Raw genomic sequence first — 13,874 nt, forward strand, 5'->3', positions numbered from 1 at the left:
GATGAGAGATCTCTGTTGAGCACATGCCAGACTCGAATACGGTTTCATCAATGCGTGGCGTTGCGCAGGTTGATGTGGTCACCGATTTCCGAGCTTATCTCAGCCGCCTCCCGTTCGCCTTGGACGTTATCGGCAAGGCATTCTTTTCACCGCGAAGTACGCAGACAAGAGTTCAACCTTTTTTTATCTTTGTCCGAAAACCTTATTTGTTGAAAAAAATATGATCGAACCTGACGTCAAAGACGTCAAAGTATGCGCCGCACTACATTTCAAAAATCCGAATGATTACCTAGTTGGAAAAAGAAAAAAGAATTGTGAACGTAAAATGCCTTCCCACACTCTTCTGAAAAAAAAAGAAAGAAAAGTGCTACGCTAACTGTTCCATGTTCTGCCACGTCGCAGAGCTGCAAATAATTTCCATAATTATGTTGTAATCATTGCATTAAACTACACATTCACATTCTCAATCCTTCCCACTTTTATATGAATTCCTTATATCTGTCCCTTACGATGATAAACTAGTTTCTTTCTTTCGGTCCAAATCCATCTCGTCCCTAACGTCTCCGACGACAAAGTACAGGGTTCCGAAACCAACCGCGGAGGGGCAGGAGTCGACGATTTCATTTGCCCCGAATCGACCACAACTATATATTAAGTCAGATTACGCGCACAAACGCACCAACATCTCGTCTCTCAAAGTTTTGTCATACATCTTCCGGGATAATTAAATTTCTTTCTGGAACCAGATGGCGCGCTCGTCCAGATTTCGGGGAAGCCCGTGGAGGCGTCGTACTTTCTTCGGTTACTCGCCAATCTCATAGAATGCAGCAGCGCAAAAAAAAAAAACTTCGCAAAAAAGTGAAAGAAATGTAGAAATTAAAAAAACAACAACTAAGAAGCAAAAGATTGAAAGAGGCGGACTCCATGGCTTCTGTGATCGTCGCAGCGGCGACGTTAGAGAGAAGGAAGCCGACGATTTAAGTCGTTTTCTTCTTCCAGAAAGCGTTCTGGTGGAGGCCGAATAAGCTTATGGGAAAAAATGGAAAGAAGTGTCATAAATAAACGAGTGTGTGTGCATGTGTGTGTGCGTGCGTGTGTGTGTTGGAAAGGAAGGGGAGGTTGACTGCCGTCAACTGTCGGGGGCAGGATCCTATAGCAACAACATCGATCGCGTCGACGCACCCGTGGCGCCTGCCCGGCGCCTTGTGTCCCGTCGCAGAGGCATTTGACACCCCCCATCCCCCCCCCCCCCCCCTTCTTTCACAGAACTGCTGGACGCTTCGATTGGCTGCGCGAAGGAAAAAGAACGCCTAGGAGACCGGAAGAAACCTAGCACCCAACCGCCCACCCTCTAAAAACGACGGGGGTGGTCGGTGGAAGTGGCGGCAGCGGGGCTTCGTAACAATAAAAGAATCTCTCTGGAAGAATCCCACGCGTATCTTTTTTTTTTTTTTGACGGTGCAGTGATGCATCGTCGTGTCGAAAAACTTTGGCTCTAATGCTGGCCCCCTGGTCCTCTTGGGTGTATGCGTTGTGCTGGTATGTTTGCGTGTTACTTGCCTGCGTCCGTGTGTGTATACGTTGTTAGGAGCGTCTGGCCACTGCTGGTCTTAGATCAAGCTGCGCAAAGTTTCACAGCATAAGATTCGCGCAGCAATCGCCGTAAGAATGAAGCTCTCAGGCGGAAGCCGCTGTCATAGCCGCGGTCGACTGCTGCCGCAGCTACCGCAGCCGGTGACGCTGACCGTAACTATCGAAAAGCGTGCGCTACGCCGTGACTGAGGAGATCTATCATGGGAGTTACACTTGCTTTACAGAAAAGAACAGTTATAAATAGATAATGAGCAAGTGATATTATAAATCGCCTGTTTTTTCACGGTGCGTAGTTTCACCCTGCGCGAACTGTGAGAGCAGAAAACGCGATATCCCCCCCCCCCCTTTTTTTTTTAACGAAAGCCTAGGGACTGTCACGGAAATACTTTATATTAACGCGACACAGATGTCCTATCACGCAAGACTCTCCACTTTTCATTAAAGAGCGTCTCTATCTATGGTTTGTTTATACTCCCGGACAAATCCCTAAAAATATCGACAGGCAGATAGACAGACGAATACATATATGTAGAAAACGTTGCTATACAGAGAGGAACGGTAGGAACCTTATCCAGAGTGAGCTTGTTCGCTACCCTTTGCTAAGAATGTGAATATAGCGATGAAAAAATAAAGATACCCCTCATTACGCAGACATATTAGTTGTCCTGTGTGTTCTAATATGTCCCCGAAGCAAAATGTGAGGAAAGCATATTTTTCTTTCATATTATTACAAGCACTTCCTTTCCTTTCGCCCATCGCTGCTTTCAGGGCAAGAGCCCCATGGCCATTTCTTTTTAACGTATTGCTATGCCTGTTAAGATCAACGATACATATAACCAACTGAAGCAAAAAATCTGAGCACGCTATTCACACGGAACGCGTTTAGATGTCCCGCCATTTCTTTCAATGTCAGAAAAGAACCGCGACTGAGAGCGAAGTTAACGTTATTAATCGTTCACCCCCTGCTTTAGCGTATACAATGTAGAGACATTTGGGCAGCTGAGCTAATAATCTCAAATAAATTGTGGAGGCATGTGGTCACAGTCTCCAACCTAAATGATCCCCATTGTCTCACCAACCAACCAACCAACCAACCACCCGACCGACCGACCGACCGACCGACCGACCGACCGACCGACCGACCGACCGACCGACCGACCGACCGACCGACCGACCGACCGACCGACCGACCGACCGACCAAACAAACCAACAAACAAACAAACAAACAAACAAACAAACAAACAAACAAACAAACAAACAAACAAACAAACAAACAAACAAACAAACAAACAAACAAACAAACAAGCAAACAAACAAACAAACAAACAAACAAACAAGCAAACAAACAAACAAACAAACAAACAAACAAGCAAACAGACAGACAGACAGACAGACACAAACAAAAAAACGTAGCAGGTATTTTAAAGCCTGCACTGCCGACGTCTGTCAAGGCCCCCTTATAGAACCCTGCATCCCCTTATACACTCTCATAGAGCGGACAGTTGTCCAGCTTATCCAGGATAGAGAATACCGACAACATCCCTCGTTGGGTTTCGTTATAATGAGGTCTTGCAGTAATGCTGCAGTCCCTGGAAGCCGAAGCGGTGCTCGAGTTGCGTCTACGTGCATGCGCAATCCCTGGCCCGGGCATTAAAGTAATCGATGCCATCTCTTGGCAGCAGAGCGCAAGGCATCGTGTACGAGCACCGAAATGAAGGAGCTTTACGGCTGTGGCTCGGGGTCGCAAGATCAATACGCTATAGTTTGAGCCAGCCTTCGTTAGGGCACGGACGCAATAAGCTGCCGTGCGTCTGCATAGACCCGCGGGGTGGACGTTCGAGCGGCATATCGAGCGGAACACGCCAGATGAAAATCGCAGTCACGCTTAGAGTTTTGAATGAGCCAGGGGCGACGCGGGGGTCTGAAGCTTGGGAACGGACTATTGATGCTAACTGCAAGTTATAAACGAGGGTTACTGCTATACATTATTGCGACAGAACGGTGCCCGTACTCTCCGCATTCATGATATTTCGTTATGTGCATAAACGTCCTGCTGCGTTCCGGTAGTTACCCTTAAAGCTCACGACCTTCATGCAGTCGACCGGCGTTCATATCGCGGAGCCACACTCGATTCCCACCTAAAGTTCACCCCTAACTCACTAACTTGCTGCGTAAGACAGCGCCTGGAATAATAATACTGCCAAAACCATGATCACTCGTTTAATAATTTCCCATTGCCGGTGCTATATTTCAAATTTCTTTACAGTTCCTTTACTTGTATACTGTCGTACGTCACGGAGTAGCACTTATCTTACAAAACGAAGCAAGTAGAAATGAAGTAAGTAAGATTCACGCATTTAGTCCATTTCGTAGCCGTGCTACCCGGACGATTCACGATTACCGCATATTACCAATGGACAATTGTAAGAATTCCTTATTTTTATCATCATGTATAAGTAGGTCGCTTAATTTATTTATTTATTTATTTATTTATTTAAAATACTTTCAGGGCCCAAAGGCACTACAGAAAGGAGTGGGAAAGAAATGGCAAGACGTGCAGCAAACAAAAAAAAAACAGAAGTATTACAAGGCGTCTTGTAAAGCGATCTTGAACTGGTGGTCATCAGCAATGCTGGCGATTGTGGAGGGAAGGTGGTTCCATGCGACACTTGTTCTAGGAACAAAAGAGTCATTACACAATTTTGTGCGACAAGAAGGTAGCCCCACCTTGAAGCGATGATCGGTCCTTGAAGAAATGTAATGAGGTGGATGAAACAAAACGTCCTTCATCTCGTTGTTATAATAATATATTTTATGAAAAAGGCTGAGGCGAGATGACTTTCGACGCAACGAAAGGTCAGGCAAGTTTAGGGTTTTCTTCATGGATGTGACACTGGAATGACGTGAATAATTCGACAAGATAAAACATGCGCCGCGATTCTGAATGGCTTCAAGAGTTTGAATGAGTGTAGTTTGAGTAGGATCCCATATGGCGCATGCGTACTCTAATTTAGAACGTACCAAGGTTTTGTAAAGTGTTAACTTCAGGGATGATGGGGCATCAAAAAAGTTTCGACGCAGATAACCGAGCATGCGATTGGCGTTGTTAGTTACATATTCTACATGCGTATTCCACGATAGATTAGAAGAAATGTGAACACCAAGGTATTTATAGCTGTCAACAGATGGTAATAACATATTATTGAGGTGGTAAGTACGCGGATAATGATTAGTGCTGTGGCGAGAAACCTGCATACTTTTACATTTAGTTGTATTAAGTGTCATGAGCCATTGACTGCACCATTCAAATACCCTATCTAGATCACGTTGCAAATTGAGATAATCGTCATGGTTAGTAATTTTCTGGTAAACCACGCAGTCATCTGCAAACAGTCGGACAGTTGAGGAAGAAAGGCAAGTAGGAAGATCATTAATATAAATCAAGAAGAGCAGAGGGCCCAAAACGGACCCTTGCGGGACACCAGATGTTACGGCAGAATTACGTGAAGAGAAGTCGTTAGCCGTCACATACTGACTACGGTTAGAGAGAAATTCCTTAATCCATGCAAGTACATTGGGGTCTATGTTAAGTTGATTAAGCTTGAAGATAAGTAGATCGTGTGAAACGGAGTCAAATGCCCTAGCAAAGTCTAAATATATGCAATCGGTATCAAAGTCATGATCCGCGTTAATAAACAAGTCGTTAGTAAAACATAACAATTGCGTTTCACACGAAACTGCTTTACGGAATCCATGCTGATAAATGCTGAAGAAGGAATTGGACTCAAGGAATTCAATGAGGTGCGAGTATATTATATGCTCTAGGATTTTTACTGGAATGGATGTTAATGATATGGGGCGGTAATTATTTGGAGAATGTACATCACCAGATTTATGCACTGGGACCACCTTCCCTATCTTCCAATCAGAGGGTAGTGTAGACATCTGTAATGACTGTTGAAAAAGCTTTGACAATATCAGTGCAGAATAAACTTGTGTACACTTCAGCATTTTTGATGAAATACAATCTGGACCGGCCGACGAAGACACTTTTAAGTTGACAATCAGCCTTTCGACACCAACTGCATCAATAGCGATATAATCCATTGGGAAGAAGTTGCTTTTTGGTATATGCGGTAATACTGTGGGAGTGCTCTTATGAAAATGAGTAGCAAACACATTGTTCAGAACATTGCAGCACTCGCTTTGAATTACTGGGACATCAGATTGGATTAACTGAATGTGTGTCCTTTTAGTACCGTTAATAATGCTCCAAAATTTACGGGGATTAGAACGAAGTAGCAAAGGAAGAGTTTTATCAAAGAATTCCTTCTTGGCTTTTGAGAGCGCAGTACAGAATTCTCTGTTAAATTTTTGATAGCAGGACCAGTGGTCTATTCTGGCTGTGAATTTTGCGCGTCGAAATATCCGCTTCTTTTTGTTGCGCATGCGCTTTAACATGTTATTGAACCATGGTGAGCGAGTACATGATGAAACTTTTTTTTTAGGTACAAAACGATCAATAAGAGACAAGAGTTTGTTTTTATAAAGCAACCAGTTGTCCTCAACCGACCGCTGCTCAAAACCGCCGAAAAACTGATCAGCAAAGACCTGTAATTCCGCATTCATTCCGGTTACGTCTGCTTTGCCGTAGTCTTGGATGACCCGAGTTTTTTTCTTCTTAGAAATCTTTGTCCGTAGAGTGAAGTGAATTATCGAGTGATCGCTAATTCCCGGTGAATGAGTTAAGCCGGTAGCTAGGTCGCCTGTAGTGGTAAGTATTAGGTCTAGAATATTAGCGGAAGTGGAAGTTATGCGAGTGGGAAAGTGAACGAGTTGAGTTAAGTTGAAGTCGTGACAAAAAGTTAAAAATTCTTTGCTTTCAGCTGAGTTGTGTTTTAAGGAATCTCGTTCCCATCTGATGTCAGGAAAATTGAAGTCGCCAAGTAAGAAGATGGGCGATTTTGGGTATCTGACGAACAGCTGATTGACAACATCGTGCAGTTCATTACAGAATGATAATGATGCAGTTGGTGGCCGATAACAGACACAAAAAATTATTTCGCGAGAATCAATGAGCACGCGCGCACACACAAGCTCAAGCGAGGACACAATTGGAATAACATGGGAAGCAAGGCTATCAGTAACCGCCAGCAGAACACCACCACCAGACCGGTAATCACGATCACATCGGTAAAATTTGTAGCACTTTTCACAGTCCAAAATTTCTTCATCTTTAACTTTTGCAGAAAGCCAAGTCTCCGTTAGACCAACAATATCAGCAGAGCAGGAATCAATAGCGGAAGACAATTCCACGTGTTTATTCAGAATACTCCGTATATTGGAAAGAAAAATAGAGGCGTCTTTTGCGCAGGATCTGGGCGGGCATAGCTATGATAACCGTATACTTAATAACCGTATACCATAATACTTATACTTAACAAGTAATACTTAACAAGTAATACAAGTAATACTTATACTTGTACGTATACTTAATAACCGTATACCATGTAATATATTAGGCGGAGTTGCGCGTGCTAACAATAACCAAGCTAGATTTGCTTGAAATCATTATTTGCTTGTACCTTTAATATGAACGATCTACGGCAGAGCGACCACCTATATCTGTCTAGCATAACGTTTTGGAATAATCTCCCGGCCTATATTAAACAATCAGTTGCACTACCTATCTTTATAAGTGCGGTAATCTTATCTTTAACTGATAATATTTTTTTTCTCGCTTATGCCAGAACAATTGCTATTATGTCTCGCAAAACATGTGTACAATATTTATGGTCGTGCTGCGATGTATCCTGCCTGAGCTTACTCGTATCCTGTGCAGTGCAGCCTTCCTTTATACTTATGCGCAACAGGCTATAGTTTATTCTGTATTATCATGTTCGCTTCGTTGATGTTATTTTGCGTTACTTCTGTATTAACAATGTTATTTTGTATTGTTCATTATTTCATGTATTATTGTTTCTTTTTTCTTCATGTTATTCCTATACCGCGACTGCGTAGTAATGTTACTTCTTTTTTCTACTGCCTGACAGGAGGAACCCTTGCAGCCTTCTGCACTGAGACCTCCTTCTGTATCCTTATGTATTCCACATCAGTAACTCAGTAAAACGTGATTCTCGTTCTGATTTATTGCCCGGTGTATATAGGATCTTGGGGACATGGTCTCGCATCGGATTCGCAGTGACCGTGTGTGACACAATGATGGGAATTTTCACTACGTCGACGACTATATGAACTACATCCACGCCATCAACTACTGACTTTATATCCTTCTTTAAATCTTTTAATGCCCTTTCCCCCATTCCCTAGTGCAATATCGCCAACATGGGCTCAGTCCCAGTTAACGTCGCGTTCCTTCATTAACCCACTTCTCGGTGTCCCAATCTTCGGCAGTTTCGCTTTCAGTTTATGTGACGGCTGTTCTACTTGCGAACTTATACGAAATACATTACATAGCGGTCGCCGTACTCTCAGTCTGCTTTCGGAAGCGTCACTTTGAACAAATGGCCGTTGAGTTATACGAAGCAACGAGAAACTTCATTGGAGCGACAATTCATTTCACGGAATGTTTTGAGCCGTTTTGTTTAGAAACTGGTGCTTGACACAAGGTTTATAGCGAAACGTTATTCTTTGAGTACTGGCCGACTTCAGTTCTGCTATAACAGCGTATACCCCCATATAAAGTCAGCAGTTACAAGCTAAGCAGTTAGATGTCGGAATTTATAATAACGAAATTGGCGATGATCGCACAAATTATGATGCCCGCCTCGCTAGCTATGAAACTTGGAGAGCGAAAGTTGTCATTCTGCTTCAAATGCCCTTTATACAATAATCTGAAACAGTCGTCAGAGAAACACGCTGTGTTATTAAAGTGAAGCTTTCATTGCTTATTCCCTTCAGTTTGCGGGAACAACTGCCTGGCTGAGTAAACTGGGATGATTCGGGAGGTGCTGCAATCAATGGTGGGATTTGAAGGGCCGTTCCTGGTATACGCAGTTCACACTATGTGTTCTCGTAATGATTTTAACGTGGTTTAGAACGCGGCCGATCCTGCTGACGGCGCAAAGTCTCCACGCCCACACACCTCACGGCATTAACCAATAAGTGGCCGACCGCGATAGCCCCGTGGCTTTGGCGTTGCACTGCTGAGGTTGACGTGGCGGGTTTCGTTCCGGCCGCATCATCTCGAGGGGTGTGAAATGCTAAAAACGCTCGCGCGCTTACATTTCGGTTAAAGAATCACGGGTGGTCAAAATTCATCTGGAGTCCCCCACTACTGCGTGCTTCGTAATGACATCGTTGTTATGGCTCTTAAAACCCCAGATTTTTTTTTTTACTGCGATAGCAACTGTATGGACACTCCAGGCGAATTTCCGTCGTCGCCTTCGCCATGATGTTAGTATGAAGTCCAAGAGCGATAACAGCACGGCCGCACGCCGTACGTCGTGTGTGTGAGTGAAAGAGTGCGAAGGTGAACAAGAAACAGGGATGATAGCTCGATCTCGCGCTGGCAAGGGAGTAATGTAGTGTTCCTGTATAGGGAGCATATACAGGAACACTAGAGTAATGAAGAGAGGAAGCGCGCCGTCTGCCATCGCGCGCAGGGTATCATGGGGGCGTTCTACTCCGGCGGCGGTTGCGCGTGGTGCGACGGAGCGCGGCCCTTATCTTAAAAGCTATTTGCCCTGGGTACACAATCTAGGCGCTCCGAGAGCTGATGGCTTCGTGTGCTCTGTGTTCTCTCCGCTTAGCGTTGAAGCGAGAGGCAACACGAAGGGCGATTCGCTCGCTGCTGCTGCCACTCTTCCTTCACGCCAGCGCTCTTACAGCGGGTGTCCGCGGTCATCGAGTGAGATGTGTTCATGTTTACCTGTGCGCGCGTGGCACTATGCTTGTTAATTCAGTTAGTAAGTGAACATTTGAAGCAGTTTGTACGGTCGATAAATCTACTAAACTTACTTCGTATAGCTCTCTAAGAATTTGCTATCACAAAAAACAACTAAATTAAAAAAATTTTACGTGGAAAAAACAGGATTTGATTACGAGGAACGCCGTAGTGAGGAATTATGAGGAACCATGAGGAATTATGAAGGAATTCTGAGGAATTATGAGAGTATAATTATGAGGAACGCAGTAGAATAATTTGGACCACCGGGGCTTCTTTGACGTGCACGTAAATCTACGTACACGGGAGTTTTTGCATTTCACCTCCATCGAAATTTGCCATAGGAATAAATAATGCTTCGCATTTCAAGCGACACTGGGACTTTCTTAGCTGGCGAATAAGATGGAGAAAAAATAGGATAGGAAAGGCGGATAGGTTAACAATTGAGCAGGCTACTTCGTAGTCTTGAGGGGCAAATGATAGAAGAAGAGAGGAGATGGTATGGAAATAATGTGCTAGGGCGTGCGTCCCCAGCATCATATATCTTAGCAAGTCTACGAGGAAACTATCAGTTGACTTTGACAATAATCTTTCAAAATTTCTTAATTTTGTTTGTCCTGTACAATGGTAGCGTAGCGCATCAACGCATTCCACACTGTGCTAGTAGATAATTCAATGCTCTCCGTAAACGTTGCCATTTCTGGAATACCGGAACACCGCAGGACGGCAGCATTCAGCGCCGGCGGAATCTGCTTGCGATCTTTTCTTCGACCACAGTGCCTTCCTTCTATATAAAGGGTTCTGCACTGCTTCACGAATCTCGCGACAGGGAAATAAATAAAAAATAAAAGAAGTCTACTATGCGACAAATGATTAGTGCTACCGACGTACATGCACCAGCAGTTAAGTAGAACGTCGCCATCGCAGTTATAGTTCTGTGTGATCTAGTTACTAACATCAGTGTGAAATGATGGCGCCACCAGCGCTGCGGCGCACATGTATCTCTCTTGGCATTCCGTACAATGTGATTCGTTTGCGGACGAGCTAAAACTTTGTTGTCCCTACATTCGCGCCCACCCTTACGAGAGCCATACGTTTCAGGGATATCATGCTCTGCTAGTGGTCCTGCTTGTGCTACAGTATTATACCCAAGGAAAAAAAGTTATGGGGTTTTACGTGCCAAAACCACTTTCTGATTATGAGGCACGCCGTAGTGGAGGACTCCGGAAATTTTGACCACCTGGGGTTCTTTAAGGTGCACCTAAATCTAAGTACACGGGTGTTTTCGCATTTCGCCTCCATCGAAATGCGGCCGCCATGGCCGGGATTCGATTCCGCGACCTCGTGCTCAGCAGCCTAACACCATAGCCACCGAGCAACCACGGCGGGTTACCCAGGGAAAACGCGGCAAAGGCGGGAGATGGAAATTCAAGACAGTGAGCAAAACTAGAACGAGGCTCCCGCTTTTAGCGTGTCCTCGTTTCGCTCACAGCATTGCACCCAGGAAAGTTACGCTGACTTAGGATACAAAGACTTCCATGAAAGCATTGAAGGCAACCTACGCTGTCGCGACGTTGCAGCGCCCTCCAGAGACACGCGCAGCAAAAATGTGCGACGCGAAGTGATACACTGGCTACTTAAGAAACCGTTGCTTGTGCTGGCAACACTGTCCAAATAAACAAAGATTGCTACCACATCCCGGTTTACGGTGGCACTTTCTCAGTGCTTACTCTCTCCCTTTCTTCCTCTTTCTATTCCGCTTTCCCCCACCCCTAGTGTAGGGTAGCAAACCGGATGCTGGTCTGGTTGACCTCTCTGCCTTTCCTACCCTTGTTTTCTCTCTCTCTCTCGTTCGCTTAGTGCTGCGCTCATGTTTCTCGTCTTTGCGCGTAGCGAGCCTCAAAGAAAGGTGCTGGCACTCGGTGCTGTTCCTGAGCGATGTGGAAACATGCCGATGAAGCTTTCTGTTGCACATTACGTGCTAAATGAAAACATTTTTTCCGAACGTGAAAGAAGCCCGCAAGTGCACGCAAAATTGGCGAGCGACTGGCCGCTCGAGGCACTTTGCATGTATACTAGCGGGTTTCGTTCACGCTCGGAAAGATACTTTCATGTAGCCCGTAATGAGCAACAGAAAGCTGTACCGGGATTTTTTTATGTTGCTCTGCAATTTTCTCATTCACACTTTCATCTAGTTAAAATATTTGAGGAATTAAATAATTTAATTATTTCAGACTAATTATGCAATAAGGCGGAATGGAAAAAAAATCTGAGTATCTCCAAGTGACGGCAAACAACATTATATTGGTTCTGTCCAGCTACGTGTCATTTGCATATTTTTAAGGTTTGGCTCAAGTTACGTGGGACACTACCTGACCGGCTCAGCTCCCTGCAGAATTACGAAGCGAATCAACAAATGGTGCCTAAATATCTTCAACGTGAAAATACAAGCCGTAGAAGGCTCATTTTTTTTTTTTTTGGTTAAGCCGAAGCTTTCTACGCCCAATCTTTCACTAGGTTTGGCCCCACTCCTCGGTGGGATTTTCGCTGACTGAAGTGGGGCTGATCTTGGAGTCCGTGTTGTAATTCTTGGTCGCCGGTGGGTACCTCGGCCTATCACCGCTGCTGTAACGTGCGGTGCAGAAGATGAACAGTTTTACAGCATCAGCTACTTCGCAGGAGCTTCGCTTCACATAGATTCCAACATGTGCGTTGGATCTGCGCAATGCTTTTCTTCTTTCTATTCTGACGCCTTCTTGTGACATGAGAACACGATGATGAACTCATTTGCGATATACGTTGCGAAAGCGATAAAGTAGCCTCGATGGCTCTCGCTGTAAAACGAAAGCGTGCTCTTGATTTCCTCTGTTCATTGCTTTCCCTTCGCGTCATTCTTTACCCACAATGTTAAAATTGCTAGAGACAAGAGCCTTAGTTTAGGACCGAGCGTTGTGTATAGCTCGCCGCAGAGACAAACATCTTTATTGCTACTTGCTGAAGGGGTGGCGCAAAGTTGTGCGTAAACATAATTTGTTTAGGAGCTCGCTGCGCGTTGTCGTAGCCGCTGAAACAGAACATTAAATCTTCTACGCGGTCCCTGACCGTTCGTTGCATATACGTATGATGAATTTTCTAATAACAGAAAAGCATTGCGTTTCGTTCTAGCTCAAGCTCGATATTTTGCTGCATTTGAATATGTCCCGAGAAGCTCGAACGGGATTGGAGTCTAGCCATTTCTCCGAACAGACAGCGTTGACGCAGTCAGATGCCCAAGCCGCTAACGAATGCTCCGTCATCGCTGCCTGCTCCCTTCGCTCCGAAATAGCACTCAGCAATACTCATATCCTTTACGATATGAAAATGGCCAGAGTATGTGCGTCTTTCGTTTTTGCAGAGAACGCTTGTCTTGCAGCGAGCGCTCAGTGACATGTGCCAACCAGTTGGCACTAAAAGAGATTCGGTTGTATTTTCATTATCATCATCCTCATTGCAGGACGAAGGTGGCTCCCATAGATACCCAGATACCACTGTCTTTCGCTAGCTGAAACCTGCCTTCGTCCTGCGCACTTCCTAAATTCATCTCGCCAATTAGTTGGGTTGCACTTTGTAAGGAGTTCATCCTCAAAGCTTTTTTTATCGCTAATGCCGTCGATGATGGTGCCGTCGTCCGAACTGATGGTGAAGACTAAATATGGAATTTGATATGAAACATTAGAAAAACAAAATAAGGTTCCTGTAAAGGTCTGTATATTGTAACGCTACATATCATCTTTATTTTTCGCGCTTCGTAATTGGCTTTGACGAAGACATGCCGTCATTAACACCCAGCGGCAGCTAATGAAAAGTATGAAAAATGAAATGGGTCATTACAAAAGAAAGGCTGCTGAGCGATGCGTACTTGTCCTTAGCATGTAATTATATGTAAACCTAATATTTGTTACTAGCACTCCTGCCCTTTAGAGTTCACTGGGCATCTGCTTCTCCTTACAATGCTAAATAAGGGATAATCAGGGCTCATTTTATAACGATTCATTTCGTTTGCTCATTTTGTATATTATAATCCATCACACCGCGGGGTGGATGGTGGACGGTCGCGCAACGCTGTCCGGCCCGATGACCAAGGGCCAAAAGAATCGAATGAAATGATTGATGAAAGATGCGGCCCCACAGAGTGTGTTTTACTGCGATATCAATTGTATGGAGTGTATGGACACTCCAGGCGTATTTCCGTCGTCGTCGTCGTTGCCGTGTATAAAGCCCAAGTGCGATAAAATCATCGCCGGGGGCCGTATGCTGTATGTGCGAGTAAAAGTGTGCGAGGGTGAACAGAAGATGACGGCTCAATTTCGCGTGCGCAAGGGAGGAAATCGGGGA

This window comes from Dermacentor albipictus, chromosome 2 (assembly GCF_038994185.2).
Source record: "Dermacentor albipictus isolate Rhodes 1998 colony chromosome 2, USDA_Dalb.pri_finalv2, whole genome shotgun sequence".
NCBI classification, from domain to species: domain Eukaryota; kingdom Metazoa; phylum Arthropoda; class Arachnida; order Ixodida; family Ixodidae; genus Dermacentor; species Dermacentor albipictus.